General features: G+C 42.3%; 1 protein-coding gene across 12 annotated transcripts in view; it reads left to right on the top strand.

Moving 5' to 3' along the window:
* Window positions 1-19,520, top strand: part of ZNF217 (zinc finger protein 217) — a 198,779-nt gene that overhangs the window by 124,907 nt on the left and 54,352 nt on the right. The window contains exon 1 of one of the 12 annotated variants that reach the window (XM_079946461.1): window positions 11,409-11,537. The exons of the other annotated variants lie outside the window; for them this stretch is intronic. The gene's annotated coding sequence lies outside the window, so the exon portion shown is untranslated. Of the gene's footprint in view, window positions 1-11,408; window positions 11,538-19,520 lie in introns of those variants that run through there. 12 annotated transcript variants of the gene reach the window in all.

Genomic DNA, 19,520 nt, shown 5'->3' on the forward strand with positions numbered 1-19,520 from the left:
ACAGGGCAGCCCATGATCAAGCTGTAGGTTGCTGGGGGAAATCAGCCTGCTGTCCCAAATGTACTGCGGGGAAGCCACACAGCTGATCGTTCTCGTGTGAATCCCTGGTGAAGTTCTGTGTGGAGTTAACATTCTTCCCTTAAAAACAAAATGCCCACTGAGTGTACTTAGAAGTGCCCATGCTGGGACAGGAGCCTACTTGCAACTCTGGTTTTCAGCTGGGGTGATGAGCTAATGACACTTCCTGCCGTTCTTTCTCTGCCTCCTTCCTCTACTCTTCCTCCGCCCTGTCATCACTGCATCAAACAGTATCCAGCATTTATTCTATTTTGTGTCTCCTCTAAAAGCAAACTTAAAAAACACATTATTTGCAGTTTGCAGAATGTATTTACATTTCATCTTATAGTCATGATAGCTTCAAAAATAAAAGATAACAAAGCCGGGGAATTCCCCAGCGGTCCAGGGGTTAGGACTCTGCGCTGTCACTGCCAAGGGCCTGGGTTCGATCCCTGGTCTGGGAACTAATATTCCACAAGCCAAAAAAAAAAAAAAGAAGACATTCCAATATTATATAATTATTTGCATTCTAACAGAAATGGCAGAATACTGAAAAAGCAATTTCGGGTCATTTTAAATTGGAAGCATGCTTGAAGTTTTATTATTAGCCAATTTCCTCCGAATGCTATGTCATAACAATTACGTCTTATCACTAATGAGAGCTAACTTTATTTTTTACAAAGCACTTAATATGTGGAAGATCTTTGCTGGACCTGGGGAAAGAAAGAATAAGTGGGACCCAATGTCTTCTCTTGAACTTAAGTCGCATATAAATATCAGGTGTCCTCCAGGTGTAAGGGACTGAATGCTGTAGATAAGAGTCAGCAAACTTACACCGTAAAAAGTCAGCTACTACACATTTTAGGCTTTGAGAGCCATGTAGTCTGTCTCGACCACCACCGAGCAGTGAGAAAGCAGCCGTAGATGATCCATAAAGGAATGGGTACGGTTGTGTCCCAATAAAACTTTATTTATAAAAACAGGCAGGGAACTTCCCTGGTGGTGCAGTGCTTAAGAATCCGCCTGCCAATGCAGGGGACACAGAGCCCTGGTCCGGGAAGATCCCACACGCCACGGAGCAACTAAGCCTGTGTGCCACAACTACTGAGGCTGCGCTCTAGAGCCCGCGAGCCACAACTGCTGAAGCCCGCGCACCTAGATCCCATGCTCCACAGTGAGAAGCCACCGCAATGAGAAGCCCGCGCACTGCAACGAAGAGTAGGCCCCGCGTGCAGCAATGAAGACCCAACATAGCCAAAAAAATAAAACAAATTAATAAAAACAAACAGAAAAAGATGGGTGGTTATTAAAAAAGAACAGGCAAAAAAATAATAATAAAAAAGAACAGGCAGCGGCCCAGATTTGCCTTGGGCAGTGGATTGCTGGCACCTGCTTTCCAAGTATTAACTCACTCAGCTGTCACCACCCACCCTGGAGGGCAGTACAATTATTATTATCATCATCCCATTTTAGAAGGGGGAAACTGAAGCTGGAGAGAAGATAACTAACTTAACCCCATGCACACAGCCAGTGACTATGGAAACTGGGATTTGAACGCCCATTTTCCCTGGGATGGAAATGAGCATTATCTGCTAACTCTAATAGGGATGGTGCAGACTCTGGAGCCAGAGTGGCAGGTTCAAACCCTGGCTCCTCCACTTACTACCTGTGAGACCAGAGGCAGATGATGTAAACTCCCCCTCCCTTCATCTGTGTGATGGGACCTTATTAGCGTCTCATCATAGTAAGAGAGGTTTAAATGAACTAAGACGCATAAGAGTGCTTGGAAAAGAGCCTGACGCAAAGTCGTAGAATTATAAATGTTACCTGTTATTATTACAAGGCGTATATGGAGGCTTTAGGGGGGTGGCTATGAGTGAACAAAGGGTCCACGGGGGGTACCCTGCTTAGAGGGAAGCAGGGAAAGAGTTGAGAAGTGGGGACAGTGCCATGGGGAGGGGAGTACTTCTTCCCTCCCCGAGGCTTCCCTCGGCTTAGCAGGAGCCACCAGCGGGGCATCCAGGCCTCTCTCTGCCTGCCCGGCCCGGCCCGGCTTGAAGGCTGAATTCGCAAGGAAAGCTGGGTTGGGTTGGCTGAGCCCTTCCTGCTCACTTGCTCTCTTGTGAGCCAGAAAAGAGCATGTGCTGTCAGGGCTTTTGACTGACAAGTTTCAAGTCAATGTCCTGCCCTTGAGCTGACGTCCTGTGCTGGCCCTGGGCTGCCTGTCACCCGAGGGGGAGCCTGGCTCACCCTGGAGTTCAGAACCAAGAACCTCAGCGCTTCGCTACTGCCGCTTTCTTGGTCTCCATTTGTTTTCACCTTTTATTTATTTATTTATTTATTTATTTATTTATTTATTTATTTATTTATTTATTTTCCTTATTGGTCATTTGGGTCAAGACATAGGCAGAGAATCCTGTTGAGTTCCTCAGGACTTTTGAGCTCCCTGGGGGTATAGAAGGGCACCACATTCTCTGCCTGTGTGGCTTCAGCCCTTCCTTGGCTTTCCATCCCATCTGCTAAAGACTCACCAACGCCCCCCTCTTCCTCAGTCTTCTAGCCTGGTCTTGTTTTTTTTTAATTTATTTATTTGTTTTTGGTTGCATTAGGTTTGCGTTGCTGCACACGGGCTTTCTTTAGTTGCATCGATCAGGGGCTACTCTTCGTTGCAGTGCGTGGTGGCTTGTCTTGTTGTGGAGCATGGGCTCTAGGCGCATGGGCTTCAGTGGTTGTGACACGCGGCCTCAGTAGTTGTGGCTCACGGGCTTAGTTGCTCCGCGGCATGTGGGATCCTCCCGGACCAGGGCTCGAACCCGTATCCCCTGCATTGGCAGGCGGATTCTTAACCACTGCGCCACCAGGGAAGCCCTAGCCTGGTCTTCTTTATCCATCTGCCTCCTTAGACAAAGCCACTCCCCTACCCAGTCTCTATATTTCTTCAGAGTTGTATTTCCACCTGAAATGTGTGTTAAATAATAATTCGTTTAATTGTTATTTGCTCACCCTCATGAGAATCTAAGTTACATGAAGGCAGAGACTTATCTCTATTCACTGTGACCAGAACAGTGCCAGGCACAGCAGAAGTCTTCGAAAAATATCTGTTGAATGAATGAATGAATGAATAGAACAAGCAAGCAGGCCAGATGGGGTGGTTTTGAACTAAAGTCCATGTCCCATCCAAAGGGAGCACTTCATACTATGCTCCCCCTGCTTGAGCTCAAAGGGAGTCTAGGAACTTCTTGCAATTTTTCATGTTAAGCCAAAAATCTGGATTTTATAATGTAAACTCCCAGTTATTTCATTTTATTTTTATTAGAAATAAGCTTTTATTATCTAAAGTGCAGTACACATGCATTTTGCAGAAAGTTAGACAATAGAGCTAAAGAATAATGAAAAAATAAAAGCATCGGGCTCTAACCTCTGTTAGCACCTTATGCTTCCAGGTCTTTGTCTGCGTGCATGCGTAAGCACACATGGATTCTTTTCACCGAGCGGAGATCATGCCTAATTTATTGAGTTAATGATCTTCACCTTTCCATTTCAATAACGTTTTTTCTTATCCAGTACCACTTCATATTCAGATTTCCCCACTGACCCCAAACATGTCTTTTGCAGCTGGTTTATCCAAACCAAGATGCAGTCGAGGTCCAGGCGTGGACTGTCAGTCAAGTCTTCTCTAGTCCAGCACGGCTCCTTTTTTCTTTCTCCCTGCCTTGTGAAATAGGCCAGGCCAGTTGTCCTATAGAATGTCCCTTTGCTGAGGATTTCTGTGGCTACTTTCTCATTCTCCAGGATTTTAGATGTTAAAAGGTAATTTTTTAAAAATTAAAGTATAGTTGATTTACAATGTTGTGTTAGTTTCAGGTGTACAGCAGAGTGATTCAGATATATATATTATGTATATAAAATATATATTCTTCTTCAGATTCTTTTCCATTATAGGTTATTACAAGATATTGAATACGGTTCCCTGTGCTATACACATAGGACCTTGTTGTTTATTTTGTATATAGTCGTGTGTATCTGTTAATCCCATATTCCTAATTTATCCCTCCTCCCCTCTTTCCCCCTTGGTAACCATAAGTTTGTCTTCTGTGTCTGTGAGTCTGTTTCTGTTTTGTAAATAAGTTCATTTGTATCATTTATTTTAGATTCCACTTATAAGTGATATCATATGATATGTCCTTCTCTGTCTGACTTACTTCACTTAGTATGATAATCTCTAGGTCCATCCACGTTGCTGCAAATGGCATGATTTCATTCTTTATGGCTGAGTAATATTCTATTGTGTATATATACTATAACTACCCATTCATCTGTTGATGGACACTTATGTTGCTTCCATGCCTTGGCAATTGTAAATAGTGCTGCTGTGAACATTGGGGTGCGTTCATCTGTTAAAAGGCATTTTTAAAAAATGAAATCATTGTGTAGGACAGACTGCATCTGTCTGCAGGCCCAATTCAGCCACCAATGCCCAGATGACATGAGGTCTGGGCAGGGATCAGGCTTGCAGTGTTGTGGCCCCCAGGCCTGAAAGTTTGATTCTCTGCAGCACAAGTAAGAAGCTACTGAGAGATTCCAAGAGGGTGAGTGACTAGGAATTTTGTTTTAGAAAAATGACTCTTATGACAAGAAGAGGATGGGATGGATTGGTGGGGATCAAGGTTCTGAGTTGGTGACGAGATAGGAGGCCAGTGTAGTAACCCAGCATAACCTGATGACATAGTGACATGAACTCTGGGCCCAGGACTCCTGAGTTCAGACCCCCAGCTCATCTCTTAGTGCTGTAACCATGGGAAAGGTGTGGGGCTCTGGGCCCACCTGTGTGAAATGGGGATGATGGTAGCACACAGTGAGCTAATGGCGCTAAACTACATAGAATCGTGCCCAGCGCACAGTAGGTTCTATTTAGGTGCTTGCTGTTATTTCCTCCCAGCTTTACTGAGGTATAATTGACAAATAAAATTGTAATATATTCAAAGTGTACAAAGTGATTATTTTCTATTGTATACCTTGTCAAATGGGTCCCATAATCAATTTTATTTATTTATTTGTTGGCCACACCTCAAGGCCCGTGGGATCTTAGTTCCCTGACAAGGGATCGAACCTGTGCCCCCTGCAGTGGAAGTGCAGAGTCTTAACCACTGGACTGCCAGGGAAGTCCCAGAGTCCCATAATCAATTAACTGACACATCCATGACCTCCCAGTTACCTTTTGTACGTGTGTGAGAACTTTTAAGATTTACTCCCTTAGCAAATTTCAAGTATGTAATACAATGTTATAACTATAGTCACCACGCTGTACATTAGATCCTCAGAACTTACTCATCTTATAACTGAAAGTTTATGCCTTTTGACTGACATTTTCCCACTTCCCCCATCCCCCAGGGCCTGACAACCACCATTCTACTCTCTGTCTCTATGAGTTCAACTTTTTATTTTTTAATTCTGTATGATTGGTGTATAAGTAGTGCCATATAGCATTTGTCTCTCTCTGTCTGGCTTATTTCACTTAGCATTATGCCCTCTGGTTTCATCCATGTTGTTGAAAATGGCAGTCTTCCTTCTTCTTTGTGGCTGGATAATATTCCACTGTATAGCTAGCTATCTATATCTATCTAGATAGCTAGATATATAAAATTTCTACTATATATTAAACATATTTTCTTTATCCATTTATCCCTTGATGGACACTAAGATTGTTTGCATATCTTGTCTACTGTGAATAATGCTGCAGTGAACATGGGAGTGCAGATAGCTCTTTGCGATAATGGTTTCATTTCCTTTGGGTGCTATTGGTATTGTGATAGATGAAAAATGTGCCCAGTTTCTCATGCCTAACAGACTGTGTTCTAGAAGCCAGGCTTTCTAACTCCTGTTTCATTCCTCTTTGTATTCAATGCTATATATGTGGAAAATAAGGTTATATATATGGAAAATAAGATTACTCAAATAAGATTACTGACGAGGTCAGTACTGGGAACACCGCAGGTGGGAGGCCATTTCATAACATTTCTTGTTGATCAAAACACCGTGGACACTTTCTTTGCCCATCAGCAGGACTAGCGTCTTGGTAGTCAGGGTGACGGTGATATTGAAGGTGGTGGCTCTGCTGGTGCTCTTGGTACGAAGATCTATGGTAAATTCCCTGTCCTGCAGCAGTGAGTCCCGGATCACAGAACATTTCTGGCCCCCAAGCGTTAGCCCATTCATGTAAAAACTTTTACATGAAAAGTTAAAAAACTTTTAAACAGCCTGAATATTTGTATCAGCTTAACTCAGTTTCTACTGGAATCTGGGAAATAAAGCTTTTGTCAGAAAATGTCAGATTTATTCCGGTTTCATAGACACATTCACTTCAACTTTTAAATTTCATCCATCAACTTTAGAAAATGGCTACATGATGAAAAAACTCAAGAACTATATTCTTGCTGGATTTATGCCTAAATTTTGCTGAAATATTTTTATAACTTTTCTTCTGTTAATAAAATTAAGACATGATCATTATAGAAAATTGTAAAAATATGAAGCAGTGCAAAAAAGAAAATTAAAATCCCTGAAAAATTCTTTTCCTCCCCTTAATGACTGTATAGTATTCCATAGTGGAAATAGACCATCATTTATATAACCAGTCCACTAATGAGGGATATTACTTTCTTTTTAAATTTTCTGCTGTTATAATGTTACCATGAATATCTTTGCCTTTGTTTATTTGTACACATGTTGGAATTAATTTACAAATTATATGCCTAGAAGTGGAATTTGTGAATTAAAGAGTATGCACAGTTTACATTTCAATAGATATCACCCATATGCCTTCCAAAAAATTCCAAAAAGTCAACGCTAGTTTACCCACTAATTGTGTATGTGTCCATTTCCACTAACTCTAGGGAGACAATCCATTTAAAAATACGTTTTGCACTTCAACACATTAAAAAAGGTTTATATGATCGTTGAAAACTGTGGTCTTTTTGGGACTTCCCTGGTGGCACAGTGGTTAAGAATCCACCTGCCAATGCAGGGGACACAGGTTCAATCCCTGGTCTGGGAAGATCCCGCATGCCACAGTGCAACTAAGCCCGTGCGCCACAACTACTGAGCCTGCACTCTAGAGCCTGCGAGCCACAACTACTGAGCCTGTGTGCCACAACTACTGAAGCCTGTCTGCTTAGAGCCCATGCTCCGCAACAAGAGAAGCCACGACAATGAGAAGCCTGCTCGCTGCAACTAGAGAAAGCCCACACGTAGCAATGAAGACCCGATACAGCCATAAATAAATAAATAAATAAATATAAAAGAAAACTCTGATTTTCTTAGTGATGGAATGATGTCCCATTGAATAGAGGTGCAATTTATTTATATTCTCCAGATCTGAATACTCAGTTGATTTTTATTTTGTACTGAAGGTTTTTTTTTCAATGAGTACAAATATTTTTCATAATTGTGACAAATCACTGACAGATTTTTTGTTTTTAACCAGGCTGTCCCATTTTATAAATTTATTTATTTACTTATTTATTTTTGGCTGCATCAGTCTTAGTTGCTGCGCGTGGGCTTTCTCTAGTTGTGGTGAGCAAGGGCTATTCTTACTCTTCGTTGCGGTGCACGGGCTTCTCATTGCCGTGGCTTCTCTTGTTGCGGAGCATGGGCTCTAGATGCGCGGGCTCAGTAGTTGTGGCTCATGGGCTCTAGAGCGCAGGCTCAGTAGTTGTGGCGCACGGGCTTAGTTGCTCCGTGGCATGTGGGATCTTCCCGGACCAGAGCTCGAACCCGTGTCCCCTGCATTGGCAGGTGGATTCTTAACCACTGTGCCACCAGGGAAGTCCGAGGTTTTGTTTTTATTAATATTAAAAACTATCTGTCATCTGTCATTGGATTTTATGATTATTTAATCTGTGTTTCTATAAAGTGACCTTCCTCCAGAGCAGACTTCTTCACTAGACACTAGGCCCATGAAGAAAGTTTTAATGTCTTTTAAAATCAGAAGAAACAAGTGACCTTTTAGGTTGAAGAAAATGTTTTAATATTTAATATTAATGTGTTTATTTTTATATCAAAGCAGTCATAAAATATAATTTTTATTTTTATTGGCCACGCCACGCGGCGTGCAGGATCTTGGTTCCCCAACCAGGGATCAAACCCGTGCCCCTTGCAGTGGAAGCTCGGAGTCTTAACCAGTGGACCATCAGGGAAGTCCCTAATTTATTTTATTTTTTTATGGAGGAAGGAACCCACGAAAGTCATACTGTGGCCCTGCCTAGTTGTAGCGTATTTGTTCAAAACATGTGGATCAAAAAGAATGACATACTGCCATTAGCAGCAACATGGTTGGAACTAGAGATTATCATACTAAGTAAGTCAGACAAAGACAAATATCATATGATATGACTTATATCTGGAATCTAAAATTTAAAAAAATGATACAAATGAACTTATTTACAAAACAGAAATAGACTCACAGACATAGAAAACAAACTTACGGTTACCACAGGGGAAAGTGGGGAGGAGGGATAAATTAGGAATTTGGGATTAACAGATACACACTACTATATATAAAATAGATAAACAACAAGGACCTACTGTATAGCACAGGGAACTGTGTTCAGTATCTTATAATAACCTATAATGGAAAACAATCTGAACCCCTTTGCTGTACACCTGAAACACTGTAAATAAACTATACTTCAATTAAAAAAATTTTAAACTCCCAAAAAACCACATGGATCAAATCTGGTTGCTTCCGTGCAGAATATGTGGCATAAAAGTAGCAACTTGAATCTCAGTGTGTAAAATGTTCAGATAGTTTTCCATTAATAATGACCAATTTTCAATTTTGAAGTGTAACCTAATAAAGGAAGATGAGAAATAGTTCACATCACTTTTCGTAAAGAATGATGAACTTCTGGGTCTGTCCATCATCGGCCTTCACCAAAATGTTGAGAGGGAAATAAAATACATACTTTACATTTTTTACATTCCCCTTTGTCTTATTTTCATTGTTTGGCATCTTTTTGTAGGTAATTCGTGTGTTCCGTGTTCACCTCTCCCACACATTGCTTTAATGCGATGTTTTTTGTTTAAAAATTTATTTCATTAAAATTTTAAGGTATATTTTATTTTATTTTAACAGTTTTGGATTTATTCTGAACATTTTGGATTTTATCCATTCATTTATGCAACAAATTTAAGTGCAAGCACATTTTAAGTGCAAAAAGTTTCAGTGCAGAACGAGAAGACAGCAGCCTGGGAAGGACCATTTGGAAGGAGATGGACAGATGAGGATGATGAAAAATCATAAATTTGCAGGTTTCTTTTAAAAATTAAATATGAGGATGAGTTCCCAGGATCAATTATTTGTAGTTGGACAGAGGAAAAAGAGAAAGGGAACAGAGCTGCTGGGAGGAGGCCGAGCTGCGAGTAGGAACATCTGAAGGCAGAGCTGAGCTTGCTTAATGACCTGCCTTCTTCCCGGGTGTTAGAACACTTTCGGTTCCAGTATTGTGGTGAATCATTTCCTTCCAAGGCTCAGGGTGATCTATCACACTAGCACCTTCACTAGATTTTAACACATAGGAGCAGAAAAGTTTCTCGTTCCAGAAATGCAAAACAGATTACAAAAGAAATATGTTCTTTCTTTTTCTCTTTTTCTTTTTTTTTTAAATTTTTATTTTATATTGGAGTGTAGTTGATTAACAATGTTGTGTTAGTTTCAGGTGTACAGCAAAGTGATTCAGTTATACATATACATGTATCTATTCTCTTTCAAATTCTTTTCCCATTTAGCTTATTGCAGAATATTGAGCAGAGCTCCCTGTGCTATATAGTAGGTCCTTGTTGGTTATCTATTTTAAATATAGCAAGAAATAAACGTTCTTTAAAAAAAAACAAATCCACATAAAGGTGTAATGACTGGGAGAAATTATGTATGGGAAAACAAATCTCAAAAAAAAAAAAAAAAGCTTGTCAAAGAAAAGAGGTTTCTTTTTCCTTGTCTAATTTATAGCAGTGACATTCCTTTCTGAAGTCAGGAACCGGGGCGGTGCTGGGTATGTTTTCCTTTGCTGTGTCTGCAGGATTTCACTGGGGACAGAGTGAGTCAGGAATAGGGATGGTGTGAAAACACTGGTCCTTGTCTATTACTGCTTGCACTACAGGAGTTTTTGGTTGCCAAATCAATACCTTGGTTGTCCTTGAAAACCCCTGTAGGTCTGTTTTTAATAGCTTGCTACCTGGGTGAAATTACACTGATTACTTCACAAAGCTTCACCTTTGATCTAGTGATCTATTTAGGGATGTGTGACAGGGAGAGCCTGAGAGATCATTAACAAATTAAAAGAAGAAGGAAGGGAAAACTACAAGTTACAGAAATACAGGAAGTCTGAGGTTTGTCAGTTGTTGAAACATTTCATATTGTCTTTTAAGAGTCACAGAGCTCTGAGGGCTTTCTTTGGATGACAAAATACTGACATTTAAAAGCAACAACAACAGCAAAATCACACACACACTGTTCAAATTCAACGACAGTGGACAGATTCCAAGTTAATGACTAGTGGCTGGCATTGTTTTCCACTTCACTATCTTAAGAGATACGAACGCTTAAAAATGTTTCTCTTTCCCATTTATACGGTAATGAAATGAAAAGTTATCTTCACAAGTTTTGCACTCATTAAAAGTGTGCCTTTTGGGGCTTCCCTGGTGGCGCAGTGGTTGGGAGTCCGCCTGCCGATGCAGGGGACACGGGTTCGTGCCCCGGTCCGGGAGGATCCCACGTGCCGCGGAGCGGCTGGGCCCGTGAGCCATGGCCGCTGAGCCTGCGTGTCCGGAGCCTGTGCTCTGCAACGGGAGAGGCCACAACAGTGAGAGGCCCGCGTACTGCAAAAAAAAAAAAAAAAAAAAAAAGTGTGCCTTTTAAGCTTTTGTTATAATTTTTCAATTAATAGACTATTTTTCAGAGTAGTTGTAAGTATACAGAAAAACTGAACTGATAGAACAGAAAGTTTCCGTATACTCTCCTCCTATCCCCCATACAATTTCCCTATCATTAACATCTTGCCTTAGGGTGCTACATTTGGTACAATTGATGAACCAATATTGATATCTGATTATTAACTGAAGTCCATTGCTTACATTAAGGTTCATTCTTTATGTTGTGCAGTTCTATGCATTTTGAAAAATGCATAGTGACCTGTATCCACTATCACAGCACCATACGAACAGTTTCACTGCCATAAAAATCCCCCTTTCTGTTCCAGCAAGCAGCCTTCTAAATTTTGTACTTTAAACGTAACTGCTATTTTTTCTCTTTTTTTCCTTCTCCAAGGGTCATAGAAGAGAGCTGATTCTCCTTTTTGGGAGAGACCCACAGAAAGTCATTTTGTTTGGCTGCAACTTGCATTTCCCTGGAAAATCTCCTTTCCTGGTGTTGGTGTTTTTGCCCATGCAGGAAAATACCAAAATACCAACTCCTACCTTGCCAGGTACCCAAGAGGAAGCCCCTTTCCCCGAGATAGTAGAACAAACAAACAAGGAGCTGGAAAGGGGTCCTGCCCCTCCCCTGAACTCACCTTATTTTATATCTGCACATACTGATTATCTTATATATTAAGCTGCTCAAACACAAGATTGTTTCCTGCCCGTCTCCTGAAGATGTGGCATCTTGCTCCCAACCCCTTCTGTTACTGCGTGCATGTCGAGTGTCGAGCTTGACTTCTAAACTGAAAGATTACGTGGTATATTGCTGGGTGTTTGGGTAGAGTATGCAGAATATAAAAGGTAGAAATTATCATTCCTTATCCATTCCTTTATTTAGTATTCAACAAATGTTTGAGTGCCTACCATGTGTCAAGCTCTGCCCAAGGACAAGATGCAGTTCCTGCCCTCAGGGAGCTTACAGTCTCATAGGAGAAGACAAATACTGAATATAGGAATTTACAGACAGAAAGACAAGACAGGGTGGTGGGGTGATGAGTAGGGAGCTATTTGGTTAGGTGAGTCAGGGAAGGTTCCTGTGCAGAGCTGGTATTTAATGGCAGCTGTAAATGAAGTGGGCTAGCAAGCATGCAAAAGTCTGCAAATAGAGTGTTCCAGGCACAAGGGGGAGCAGATAGGAGGCCTAGAAGATCGATGCAGTTAGAGCTGATAGGACAGGAGGAGGAGAAAGCTGATAGGAGTAGCAGTCAGAAAGGTTTGATTGACACTATAGGAACTTAGGATTTTATTATGAAAAACATGAGAGCCCACGGGGGAGGCTGTCTGTGGGGTGGGGATGGGGGGCATCCAGCAAGTTCTATTTTATCTCTTCTGTCTTTCCCCGTTGCCTCAGTGATCTCATCCAGATCTCACTGTATCCATACCATGATGACACCCAAATAGGTATCTCGAACCCGAGCCTTCCCCCTGCCTCCCGCCTCCCAGATCCAGCTCTTTGCTTGACAACTCCCCTTGAATGTCTAAAACCATCTCAGGGAGTTCCCTGGCGGTCCAGTGGTTAGGACTCTGCGATTTCACTGCCGAGGGCCTGGGTTTGATCCCTGGTCCGGGAACTAAGATCCTGCAAGACAAGAGATGAGGCCAGTAAGTAAATAAATAAATACAAGATACAAACGAACAAAACCATCTCAAATTTAGCATCACCCAAGTGGAGCCCTTCATCTTTCCCCACTCAACCTACTTCTCCCACAGTCTCACCCAGCTCTGTTAAAGAAAATTCCAGGCTTCTGTTGGCTCAGGCCAAAAACCCGAGCGTTATCCCTGACTGCTCCTTTCACTCAGCTACTGTTTCTAACCCAGAGCAAATCCTGTCGACTCTACCTCCAAAACTTATTAAGGACCCACTAGATAAATCTCAGCAGTTCTCTCGCTTCCTTGGTTCAGCCCCTCATCATCTCTTTCGTGGGTTATTAGAACGACCTCGTAACTGTTTTCACTGTTTCCATTCTTGCCCCACCCCATTCCACTTTATTCTTAAAATAGGGAAATCTGTTAAAATACAGCAGACCATATCACCCCTCACCACAGAACTGCCGTAGCTCCCATATCGCTCAGGCCTGGAGACAGTCCTTACGGTGGACTGCACGTGATGTGGACCCATGCTTTCTGACCTCATCCACTCTGCTCCAGTCACAATGAGTCCCTTGTCCTGCCAAGAGCACATCAGCCATGACACTACCTCAGGGCCTTTGCATGTGCTGTGGCATCTACTTGGCTATTCCTTCAGAAAAATATGTGAGGGAAAAATGTTGCTCCTTCACCTGCTTCAGGTCTTTCTCCTTTTCTGTAAAAAGCCAGAGAGTCAGTATTTGGGCCCTGTGGGCCACATGGGCTCTTTGGCAATACTCAACCCTTTGTCATCCAGCAGCAGCCATACACAATAAACAAACGAGCAGAGCTGTGAGCCAATAAAACTTTATTTATGGACACTGAAATGGAATTTCCTATGATTTTCGTGTGTTCCCAAATGTTGTTTTTCTTTTGATTTTTATTCCAACAAGTTAAAAATGGAAGAGCCGTTCTTAGCTCACAGCTGTACAAAAACAGGCAGTGGGCTGGATTTGGCCCTCAGTTCATGGTGCATTGACCCCTGCCTTAGAGATTACTTCCCTGGCCATCCTCCCCAAAATGATATGAGCGCGCGCACACACACACACACACACACACCCTCTCGCGCGTGCGCGCGCTCTCTCTCTCTCTCCCTCCCTCCCTCTCTCCCTTTTTTTCATACCCTTCTCTCTTACTAGCTTATCACCATCTGACTTTCTCTATATTTAACTTACTATCTTGTTTATTATTTTTTAATCTCTCCTCCCAAACTTCCATCCATAAGCTCTATGAGGACAGGGGTCTTTGTTTTGTGCACTGATGTGTCCCGACGTCCCTAACATCCCTGGCATGTACAGGGAGCTCAGCATGAAGCCGTTTGCTGAGTGAGTGGCCACTGGCAGCAAAGACTGCAGGGAAGTGGGCGGTTTGGGCTCTCAAGCCTCATCTCCAGGAGCAGAGGGAGCAAGGCTGCATTTGTTAAGCACAGGCTCTGCGCAGGCATCGGGCTGCAGGCTTCCCCTGGGCCAGATGTGGAATACCTTCCAGCTGAGGGTAGGGTTTGGCGGGGGAGACCAGATGTTTGTGGACGATGATGCAGGGCAGTGGGCAGGGATGGACTTTGGTTCCCAGACCTGGGTCTGCCTTAGAATAAACTGACAGAGTTTTCCAGAAATTGAGTCTCTCGGGCCACACGCTACACTCACCACTTGAGAGATTAAATCCAGACTCCACCAAATACTGACCAAATGACCTTGGATGAGTTACTTAAACTTCCTGAGTGTTTACTGCAACACGGGGATCATAATTACCTCATGAAATTGTCACGAGGATTCCATGAGCTTATGTAAGTGAATCGGTCAGCACGGTGCTTGGCACACTGTTTGCAATAAACAGCAGCTATTATTTACTTTGTGTGAGAAAGGCGTCCTCATGGGGGAATAAATAATGAAATATAGATGAGTAAAAAGAAGGCAGGAAATAAGGTCATTCTACTGCCCCAAACTAACTACTGGTAAGATTTTCTGGTGAACATCCTTCCAGATTTTGATCTCTCTGTGTGCTTTTTAACACAATACCGAGAATTGGGTTGTCTGTCCTCTTAAACGGCACCAAAGAATCAACCCTGAATCTGATCAAGGTTCTAAGTCTAACTCCTGGCTTACGGGGAGTTCAGAGAACAAAGAAACATGTTAAATGACATGAGGGTTGGAATCAGCAGAGTTTAAACTGTGGGGATACCTACAGAACAAACACCCCAGTTTCTTCAACAAATAAATTGCAGGGGGGAAAATGGGTCAGGAGCATTCTACAGAGCAGTGCTATCCAACAGAACTTTCTGTGATGATGGAAATGTTCTGTATCTGCACTGGTAGGCACTAGCCACATGTGGCTATTACACACTTGAAACATGGCTTGCATGGCCAAAGGACTGAATTTTTAATTTTAATTTAAATAGCCACACGTGGCTGGTGGCTACTGTGCTGAGCTGTGCAGCTATAGATTGAAAGGGACTGAAAGGCATGTCAGCCAACTGCATTGCAAAGACTTAGCTTGGATTCTTTGTCAAAGGAATGAACTTTCAAGAAAAGAAATCTATGACACCACTACAACGCTGACAGGCATCTTTGGTGACATTAAAAGACATTGCTAATTGTGTAAGGCATGATAATGTTATTGCAGTTGTGCTTTTTAAGGAAGTCCTTGTTTTTTAGAGATACTAAAATATCAATAGATGAAATTATATGATATCTAGAATTTTCATCACCATAACATGACTGAGGGAGTGATGTGTAGATGATACAAGAAGTTCCTGAGTTGGAAGCTGTATAATGGGTAGATGGAGGGCATCATTCTCTTTTCTCTACTTTGGTATTTCCTTGAAATTGTCCATAATAAGAAAACTTTTGTAAAAACCGCTTAATCAACCAGTAGTATGTGTATGTCTTTCTTCCTTAGGGAATTCCACTTTAAGTGAACACTGACATTTATAAATGAAAAGCCATCCATTCTAAAATTATTATTTTTGGAGTTTTAAGTAGAAGCTAAAGCAGTGCTTTTTACAAAAATCACAGCTAAGTCCATGTTACCAGCTTCCTTCAAGGGGCCTGGAATCACTCCCATTCTTTGTGGTATTCACATATCAAACAGAATTGGCAGGACAGAGACCCTAGTTGCCTTCATATCTGTATCCCCTTCTCCCTCAGCAGTAAAATCTCCAACTTTTAGTTGGCACGTGGTCACCCAGATAAAAGAGTATGTTTCCCAGCCTCCTTTACACCTGAGGGTAGTTGTGTGACTGCATTCTGACCAATGGTTTTTAAGGGGAAGTGGTATACATGACTTCCTGGAAGTGTCTTTAAAGAGGCATGTCTCCTTTTCTGCTTGTTGGAATGTGGTCTGATGGCTGGAGCTTGAGCAGACATGGTAGATCTTGAAGCTACATGGTAGCTTCATGGTAGTCAGAAGCTACATGAAAGAGCCCAATTCCTGACATGATGGAGTGCCACACAGCCCTAGACTACCTCAAAATTTACTTTTCATGAAGCAGAAACAAACTCTTGTCTTTTTCTGTTATGCACCACTAATTCTGATCCTAATTAATATAGTTGCTAAATTTTATTTTTTCAGTTCCCTAATATTGAGTATTTACTCCATAGGTTGTATCATGTTAATTGCTGTGAGAGAAACAAGTTAAAAGCTGTAGATTCAATTTAATTGAGAGAAAGATACACAAAATATAAGATGATTAAGATATGATTAAATAATAATTACTAGTTAGCGTATATTGAGCACTGATTATGTGCCAGACGTTGTTCTAAGCACGTTACATATATTAGCTAATTTAGTCCTCACAACAAGATTGAGAGGTTTTATCATTCCCATTTACAGTTGAGAAAACAGAAGCCCAGAGAGGTTAAGTAAGTTGTCCAAGGTCAGACAGCCTATAAGTTGGGAGATAGGACGGACAGATGGTGTTGATTAGGAAGCTTTCAGAAGGAGAGAAAGGGCTAGAGTCAGCTGGCAAATTTTTGTAAAGAAGACAAGATCTTGATTCATTCAACAAATGTTTATCGAGTGCTTGCTGTTGGTCAAACACCATTCAGGCTGAGAATGGAGCAGACCTGGGGCCTAAATTCTAGAAGCTGTGAAAAATGAGTAAGCTGTGTTTTGGAGGCAAGGCTGCCATGTTGCACAACTCCAAGGCACTGCTCTATGAATGGTGCCCCCTGGAGTTGTGTAAAGCCACAGCAGTGACCCTGAATTTGAGGCTCACAGGCTGAATGTGGCCACAGATGCATTTTGGCTGGTGTGTGGTATTTATTTATTTATTTAAAATTTATTTATTTTTGGCTGCATTGGGTCTTCTTTGCTGTGCGCAGGCTTTTTCTAGCTGTAGCAGGTGGGGACCATTCTTCACTGGGGTGTGCGGACTTCTCATTGCGGTGGCCTTTCTTGTTGCAGAGCACGGGCTCTAGGCACACGGGCTTCAGTAGTTGTGGCACGCAGCCTTAGTAGTTGTGGCTTGCGGGCTCTAGAGCACAGGCTCAGTAGTTGTGGCGCATAGGCTTCGTTGCTCCGTGGCATGTGGGGTCTTCCCAGACCAGGGCTTGAAACCGTGTCCTCTGCACTGGCAGGTGGATTCTTAACCACTGCGCCACCAGGGAAGTCCTGGTGTGTGGTATTTACAAAGTTGAGAGACTTCACATAAAAACTCAGGTATCTGGTTCCTTTTGGAAAAGTGGAATATTTATCAATATTAGACCAGCATTTCCACACCTCACCATCTGGTGGATGCTGAATAGGGTCGCCCCCTTCGGATCCCTCCCTTTTATGAGAGGAGAATGGTTACAAGAGGCCCCTGCGTGACATGATGTGACTGTCAATATCATGTGCCTTGTGCTGCAAGCATGGAGTGGGATGAGAGACGAAAATCACAGTATTCACAGTTTTACTTCTCCCCTCTCCTCTCAGTTGCCAGAACAGAGTCAGTATTTTGAAACTAAAATCTTCTCGAATATTCTTAGAATCTGACAGAAAGCTTTTGAGAGCTTTCCAAATTGTAGCGCTAGTAATGACAACTTGGCTATCCTGCCTAGCTATCAAATCTCAGCATCAGGGAAACCAAGGAAACTTCTGGAAGTCAAAGAACTTGGTTCATTCTATATGCAGAAGATGTGAATGTTTTCTTCTCCCTTTTTCAGAGGTACCCCCAATCCCTAACAAACAAAAATCTAGATGCTTATTAGCATTAAAAATATAATAATTAAAAGTAGGTACTCATGTACACTTTGCAAATCGATAAGACAAAAATCAATGTATCTGAAAGGTTTATCTCCTCTTGAATGCAAACTAGGAATCAGGCAAAGGGTGGGGCAGGGGGTGGGAGGAACAGACCCATGTTTTCCTTTGTTGTCTGTAAGCCCAGCATTCACTGGCCCCGCCTCAGTTCACACTATTCTTCCCCATGCCAGAATTTTTCTAACCCTATTGTCATCTTTTAGTTCCTCACATTTTCATGCTCATTCCTACCCCAAGGCCTTTGCATATTCTGATCCCTTTGCTTAGAATCTCTTCCCTTTTCTAACTTCTTCTCCCTGCTTATTCCTCCCTACACTGCTTTTAATATAGTTGATTTCTACTTACCCTACAGGTCTCAACTCAACTGTCCCTTCTACCTGGAAGCCTTAACCAACTTTCACCACCTCCAGGGCCAGGTCCCTTCTGTGTATATATATATTCCCATAGTGCCAGGGCCAAATCATGGCTGTTCTGAGCCCAGGGTATTTTTGTCTTTGTGGGCCACTTCCTCCATAAAAGGATATTAAAGATTGTATTTTGCAACTGCAAATACATAAATGAATAAAGATGAATATAATCCAGGCTGGATTTATTATGATATATTCATGATTTTATATTCATTTTTTCTTCTGGCTTTCAAAGAAGTGAAAATAAAAACATTTTTGTGGGCTCCTAAAAGCAACATGGGTCCCGGGTACTGTACCCCCTCTTCCACATAGAGAAGCTGGCCTTCGTGGCCTTCGTGTAATTTTTCTACTGAGCACGTATTCCAACTGCTGTTAGATAGTTTCTGCAAGGTGCAGATGAAGAACACCTACATCTGGGGAATTCCCTGGCGGTCCAGTGGTTAGGGCTCCATGCTTCTACTGCTGGGGGCCCTGGTTGGGGAACTAAGATCCGCAAGCCAAGCCGTGCAGCCAAAAAACAAACAAACAAAAACAAAACAAAGAACATCTATATCTGAATCCCCTGGAGTGACACTCAGAGTGTGAGACTTCTAGTGTCCCAGGGAAGGACTGGCCAAGGGGCCAAGGCCACCCTGCATTTTTTTTTTTTTTTTTTTTGCGGTATGCGGGCCTCTCACTGCTGTGGCCTCTCCCGTTGCGGAGCGCAGGCTCAGCGGCCATGGCTCACGGGCCCAGCCGCTCCGCGGCATGTGGGATCTTCCCGGACCGGGGCACGAACCCGTGTCCCCTGCATCGGCAGGCGGACTCTCAACCACTGTGCCACCAGGGAAGCCCCACCCTGCATTTTTAATCAAGCCTCTGATCGTTCTAATGCTTACAAATGGCTGAGATCCACTAGAATTCACTGTTTAATGTCGGTTTACCTGGCTAAAACTTTGACTCCAGTTAGGACCATTTTGTGTGTGTGCAGTTCTGCACCAGCATGGATCCAGGCACATAGTAGGTGCTCAATAAGTTTTCAGTGAATAAGGGGAAGAAAAAAAAGAAATGTACCTGGACGTATGTCACAAGCCTCCCATTTTGTCATGGTCGTAGGAAAGTAACTATATTTTCAAGGACCTGTGTATGTTATATATCAGTGTACCCCTTTTCCCTAAAATATTGCCTTGTAGAGTAGGTCTGCAGTAGATGTATGTTGTTGAATGGTTGTCCACG

Source organism: Stenella coeruleoalba, assembly GCF_951394435.1.
Source record: "Stenella coeruleoalba genome assembly, chromosome: 15".
Taxonomy (NCBI): Eukaryota; Metazoa; Chordata; class Mammalia; order Artiodactyla; family Delphinidae; genus Stenella; species Stenella coeruleoalba.